The sequence below is a fragment of the Calliphora vicina genome, chromosome 2 (genome assembly GCF_958450345.1).
Source record: "Calliphora vicina chromosome 2, idCalVici1.1, whole genome shotgun sequence".
Lineage (NCBI taxonomy): Eukaryota > Metazoa > Arthropoda > Insecta > Diptera > Calliphoridae > Calliphora > Calliphora vicina.
The window spans coordinates 46,277,313-46,283,842 of record NC_088781.1 but is presented as its reverse complement, the minus strand read 5'-3'; positions in this window follow the sequence as shown (position 1 = coordinate 46,283,842).

Sequence of the window (6,530 nt, the reverse complement as noted above, 5' to 3'; positions counted from 1 at the left end):
GAAAATATTTCTTTTGCGGCAAATAATTATAAACTTTTGTTTAATTGGTTGTAAATGTAATACAAAGTTAGAATGTTCTCCAAAATTCATATTCTCATAATATCAGCAATTAAAAAACTTAAAACATGTTCACACTGCTTACATTTGACAGTATGTTTGACAGCATAAGGATTTTTCTGCTGACCTTTTCATAATCTTATGAATAAGTTTTTTGAATACCAGGAAATTTCTTTATCGAAATTTGTGTTACACAATAATACAATGACATACTCCACCCTCAATTTCTCTTGAATGGTCACAAGTGTTAAACTCAGCAGAGACTTGAAAATTCCCATTCTGCTGTTCATACATTTCTTAATTGATTTCACAACATTTTGCACATTTGAGAAACCATATTTTTGCTTTACAACTTAAAAACCAATAATTTCAAAACTTTAAAGATTAAAAAGTTCATTTCACAGACAAAACCCCTCTGGAATCAATAAAAGTTCTTTAAATGAGCTGAAATTTATAACAACTCATATCCACACACTCACTCACTCCATACACTTTTCATTTCCCAAAAGCCAAGAAATGTAAAACTTTTCTCATCTCGTAATATCTACTTACTGCTCAACAAATAGATAAACATTTTTAAAAAGATACAAGATACACACAACCATATTAAAAACAAATCATTGCCATTACAACTTTGACCACTCACTGTCTGTCTGTCTGAGTTGTACTTAAAAATTTGTTCCATTTAAATATTGCTTACAACAAGTTCCAACCGACAACAAAAAGAAAATACGGAACATTAATAGACATTTTGGTTTTTGAGTGTTAAATTAAGCATGAATGTTGATCAAACATTATTCAAGTAGAGTCGAATAGAAGACTTATGACTAGAAATTGAAAAAAAAGAAATAGAAAACATTTCCCACAACAACAAAACAAGAATAGTAAAAGAAAACAATTTTAAAAAAACACAAATAGAAATGGAATAAAAAAAGTTAGATTGGTGTATACGGTTGTAATGAATCTTAAATACCCTGCTCCTAAGATTTGGATTGTAGATTTTTGATTTTAAAAATATACAAACTTTGTGAAGCCATAGATCAGGGGCCGAAAGTAATCGAATTTTAAAATGTACACAACGAGAATCAGAAAACAGCAGAAACCAACAGAAACTAAAGTTAGCTGATTTTAAACAATCCAATAGCTTCTGGAGCTAGTTGTTTATTAGTAGCAAATACATTTATCCTTCGAGACAAGTACCTTTAAAAGCAGCTCATATGGAAGTGTGGCTACAGAACCATTATAGGTAATACAATGCTAATGGACTGCCAAAATAAGGCATCTACTATGTTACAGTTGAATATACAGTTTTTACAAGATATACCAAACATACAGTATTGGCCATAACTAAAGCACCCGGTGCACCCCCTCAATAGATTTTTTCAAAACATAATTTTTTTGATATAAAATGCTTTTTTGAATTCTGATTTGTATATATTTTATTAACTTATATTGTTAATGTTCATATAACATTCATTTAGTAAAAGATAATTTTATGAACAATTAATTTAAAATGATAAATCATATAAAAACCAGTGTTTAAAAAACTAGACTACAAGTAGCAGTAGCAACGAAAAAACACAAGTAATCTAGTTAAAAAATTAATAAAAACTCGGAGTCAATAATTACTACTGCTACCTTCACATTTTGGTAGCAGTAGTTGTAGTAGTACTAATAAAAGAAAAATTTAAAAGTAGCATAGTAATTTATTTTCTATTGCTATCTTAAAAAAGAAAAAGTTTTGATGTAGTCAATAGTCAATAGTTTTTTATTAATTCTGCTACTTTTAAAATATAGTAGTAATAGAAGTAGCAGTTGAGGTAGTAGAAAAAAATCTTCAGCCAAAAAAGTATATTATGTGTTGTTATTGTGAATGTATATTTGTGTAAGTTGGTCGTGTTGTAAACAAAAGTTCGGCTTTTTTGTTATACACACAGAAAACACGATCTTTCTGTTAGCAACACGAACATCTGAGACGAATAAAATCGAATAATTCTTTCAAACTCTCTCAAAACAAAAACAACTCACAATGTTTAGTTCTGTCAATTTTGGTGTTATGACTGAAGATTTTCTTTTTTGACTACTTTTATTGCTACCTTAACTGCTGCAACAACTGCTACTTTACTGCTACCTTAAAAATTAAAACTCGATATAGAGCAGTAGCAATGATTTGTATTTTTATGCTACTACTCCATTTACAATTCATGTTTTATTACTACTGCTCTGTTAAGAGTTTTATATTTTGAAGGTAGCAGTTGTTTTAAAAAAACAAGAAAACGAAAAAAGACAAATGCTACTGCTACCGCTACATACACTTTTTTGAAGCAGTAGTTGTAGCAACAGTTAAAAATTTGTTAGTTATCGTAGCTTTTTAAACACTGATAAAAACACAAAACGCAACGGACAAAACAAAAGCACCCCCTTACAAGATGTTTAAAAATTTGACTATGTTACTGTATAATTGCATTGTGAATTGACGGGAGTGACAACGAATGGATTTAAAAATTCCAGAAGATAAAAATAAAGGAAGGCGTAGTGTGTATAATTTAAGTTTTATACAGTTTATTGTAATAAAAACAATGGTATGGAAAAAGTACTCCAGTGAATTTAAAATTAAAGTTATTGAAGACTGGAAGACGGGTTTATCACGACATGAATTGAGTAAATAATTTTCACTTAACAGATCAGTTTTTTTCAGGCTCATTTCAAAGTTTTTGCAGACTGGTCGCATATCAACGGTGCATTCTGGAGGACGTCCGCAAAAAAAAACACGATATTATGATTCCTTGATCAAAAGAGCAATTCAAAAATATCCTATAGCATAATCTAGTCAAGTATGAACAAGTTTAAGATTATGCTTTAGCGAAAGAACAATCCGTTGAAGAGCAGTAGAAGTCGGATTATTCAGTTGATGACCAGCAAAAAAACCCATTATATCAGCTAAGAACAAGAAAGCTAGAATGGAGTTTGCCAAAGCGCACATCGACTAGAGTGTCCAAAAATGGATGACAGTACTGTTTACTGATTAATCCAAATACAACTTAAAAAGTTCCGATGGAATAAGGCGTGTACGCAGACCAAAAGGAGAAAGACTGAATCCTAAGTATTGCAAAGGAACAACTAAACATGGAGGAGGCAATGTAATGGTCTGGGGTGTCTTTTCTGGTCAAGGAATTGGGCCAATTCATAAAATTAATGGGATTATGTATCATTTCATGTACAGTGATATAATGAAAGATGTAATGTTGCCTTATGCCAGTGAAGAGATGCCACTTAAAGGGAGCTTCCAACAGGATAAAGAAGATCCTAAGCACACCTCCAAAATTTGTAAGACTTGGCTACAGAGCAATAAAATTCAAGTTATTCATTGGACTTCTCAATCTGCCAATGTCAATCCTATTGAGAACTTGAGGGATATTGTCAATATGAAAATAAAACGTGAAAATTGCCGAAATAAAGAAATTTTCACGATTTATTCCAAGCCGTTAAAATAGCCTGGGAAGGAATACAAGATAAAAAACTTAATATTTTCTATGTCTAAGTGATGTGCTTGTGTCATCCAATGCAAAGGATTTGCAACAAAATAGTAATTAAAATTCGTGTTATATTATATCCATCAAGGGGTGCTTTAGTTTTGTCCGTTTAATTTTCTACCTTAAAATATTTTTTGATTTTATGTTACCCCTTATGGAAAGATTAACTTTAAAAGAATTTGTTTATCAATAATAAACATATTAACAAAAGAAAATAATACATAATCGAAATTTAAAACTTTGTTTTTATAAAAGAAAATATAATATGAAAAAAATTCACTGAGGAGGTGCTTTAGTTATGGCCGAAGAAGTTATAATGGAGAGGAATCTGGATCATTATTATTAGCTACTACTTGTGAAGGCTGAAATGGCTAGTCCTTAAAGAGAAATGTCTATATTTATATAATATCCAAATGGTGTAGTCATTTTCTAATAAGAGATTACTGGCCCTTGAATGAAAATAGATCCAGTGAAATTACTTGCCCCTAAAGTTAAATGAAAACATAAATTTAAAACAGTCTCTAATTTGTATTACAAAGAGACAAAACGTAAAAAATTAGACTACTTCTGGTCATTAAAATAAATTAAAATATAGAGTTTAACCTAACCTACGAGAAGTTAGTTACAATTGTTTTATGCTTACTAGTTCCGAGACATGTGAAAGTGGACTTGACCAATTGTGGCAAAAAGTTGTAAATTTTTCAATGAATATCAAAACAAATTTTGTACAAATATTTATTTTCAATTAATGTTAAACCAATTTTCAGATAATATCCAAAAAATAAATTTATTTGGATTAGGATGTCGAAAAGGTCACTTAAGCTAACCATACTACAGCTTAATTAGGGACACTAAGTGGATTTGTGCTACATTACTTAAGGTAGGGTCACACATGGCAAATATTTGTTTGATGTGTTTACTCTTACAATAGTATTGTAAGATCAAACAGCATCAAATAAAATAAAACTAATTTGTTTAGTTTTGTATCATCCAAAGTAAAATAAGTATTTGGAATAAATAAAAGAATTCAAATATATTTAATTTAGTGGTTACGTCTTTTTCGTCAAATATTTGTCAGTGTGGATAATAACCCAAACAATTTGGCATCAATCGTAGATCTTTGTGCAGAGGAGTTTTGGAGATTTGATCAGTAAACTTTTGTCATCAATCGTAGATCTTTCAACATTAGATTGTTGGCATCAATCATTTACCTTTATATAGATGAGTTTTCGCATCAATCTTAGATCATTGATGAGTGGAATTATGGCAACAATCAAGATCATTGAGGAGTAGAGATTTTTCATCAATCATAGATCTTTGAACATTAGAGATTTGGCATGAATAGTAGATATATGAATGGCATCAATTGTAGATATTTTTGCATTAATTTTGGCATTAATCGTAAATCTTTCGGAGTTTTGTCATTTATCTTAGATCAGTCGAAATTTAGCTTCAATCGTACATCTTTGAGCAGAAGAGAACGTTAGAGGTTTGGTATCAATTTTAAATGTTTGAACATTGTGTTGAATATTGTGCGCTCTCAGGAAAGTGTTATTAACCATATCCAAAGCCTATTGAAATAGATGTCGACCAGGTTTTTCAATTTATATTCGTTATTTCCAAAGATATTCCAAGTTTGGATAGTGTCCACATGAAAGTGTTTGTTCTAATTCGACCAAATGCAAGACATCGGCACTGATAATGTTTCAGCATGTCATCCTCTATTTCACACTTGTCTACAGATGGTATACCCGTGCAAACCAGAGGAGGGAGACTCCAGCTCTGTACGTTCAGTTAATACATTAACTAGTTTACTGAGCGTTCGTCTACTTAAGTTCCAAATATCATTTGTATTTGTGTATCTTGGTTTAGGTTTCCCCATAGATTTTCGATCATTTTACCGACTGTAGAGTCCTGTTCCTCCCCCTTGGGGCATGTTTATACATCCTGGTGAAGCTACACACCTTGTTAAGTTCCAAGGGTAAATGTGGCGAAACAGAGGCTTCGAGGTAAAATTCTGATAAGAATTTTATCCTTTTAAATTCGCAGCTGACTAGAGCCTTTATCTAGTACTAAGGGGGTCCATTGGCCCTAGGACTTATCCTGTTGGATCGATGGTGAGGTCACTTCGGTGAGCAGGTAGTGGATGTGGTTTAAAAATCAAAGCTGGTAGAAGATCGTTGGTGTAAGTACTGATGTTGTGCTAGTGGAAACTTCGGTACAACATTTGTATCTTACTAGGTGCTGTTTGCCGTAGCAACAGAGCCATTTAAAGTAGCAGATAGCAATTGGCCTTGGGGTGGTGGCATTCGTGATATACTGATCGTTGGGCTTGGTTTCGGTCGAGATCATTTGTGTGTAGTGTCAGAATACACACTTTGACTTTTATTGGCCGGAGCCTTCGAAGTCAGAGATCATATATCGGACTGGATTACCACGCCGGATGTTACTGCTTTGATAATTGTCTTGGACTTGCTAATTGACTGGCAGGTATAGATAGCCCGAGTTGTAGAGCAAGGGTTTTTGTGTTGATCTTTGCAGTCATTTCTAATTGCTAATTGTCAATTATTTAAGTTCGTTCTTAAACTTTGATGAAATTCATGCATGATCCTCTCTTGGATAGTTTGTCCGCATTTTCGTTTCCGATAATAAACTTTGGAAAGGGTGCACTTTTAGTAAAAATGTATTTCATTCTTACATTGTTAAACGTGCAAAGACTTAACACTTGTTGTTTCTTAGGGTTTTGATAATCGCCGGACTATCCGTAAAAATACGAATTGAGATTTTGTTATCAATCCTTTTAAACCATTTAGTAGCCTCCGTTATGGCCATTATCTCAGCATTAAGAACAGTATTGTGATCTGGGAGACGAAAGTATTTATGTACATATGTTTGAGCTTAGTTTATAGAAGCCCATTCCCGATTGGTCACCACTTGAAC